The following is a 594-nucleotide window of genomic DNA, read 5'->3' on the forward strand; positions in this document are numbered from 1 at the left end:
AAAACTCCAGCACCACATTCATCTGAGGGACACTCCCGGCGAAGGCGACTGATTTTGCCATTCTCATCCGCCTTAGAGTATTTCAGAACAGCCAATTTAACCTTCTTTCTCTTATGCTTGTTCTTCTTAGAAGTGGTGTAAGACTTCTTCCTTTTCTTAGCGCCACAAAGTCTCCACACTAGATGAAGAGTGGACTCCTTTTGAATGTTGTAGTCAGACAAAGTATGTCCATCTTTCAGTTGCTTGCCAGCAAAGATCAGTCTGCTGGTCAGGAGGAATTCTTTCCTTATTCTGGATCTTGGCCTTTACATTTTCTATTGTATCTGAGGGCTCAACCTCGAGAGTGATGATGTTCCCTATCAGAGTCTTCACGAAAATCTGCATCTTGGCAGCATTTCCACCACAGATGGCAGATCCGAAAGTGGTATTTGTCTTTTTCTGTCTGAGTTACTTCACTTAATATGATAATCTCTAAGTCCATCCATATTGATGCCAATGGCATTCTTTCATTCTTTTTCATTATCGAGTAATATTCATATATATATATATATATATATGGATATATATACACATATATATATATAATCTTTATCC

At 38.4% G+C, this 594-nt stretch overlaps 1 pseudogene; it reads right to left on the reverse strand.

Annotated features, from left to right (window-relative positions):
* Window positions 1-5: 5 nt before the first annotated feature.
* On the reverse strand, window positions 6-486 carry LOC104982753 (annotated as a pseudogene).
* Window positions 487-594: the final 108 nt, after the last annotated feature.

This window comes from Bison bison, unplaced genomic scaffold (assembly GCF_000754665.1).
Source record: "Bison bison bison isolate TAMUID 2011002044 unplaced genomic scaffold, Bison_UMD1.0 scf7180017619597, whole genome shotgun sequence".
NCBI classification, from domain to species: Eukaryota; Metazoa; Chordata; class Mammalia; order Artiodactyla; family Bovidae; genus Bison; species Bison bison.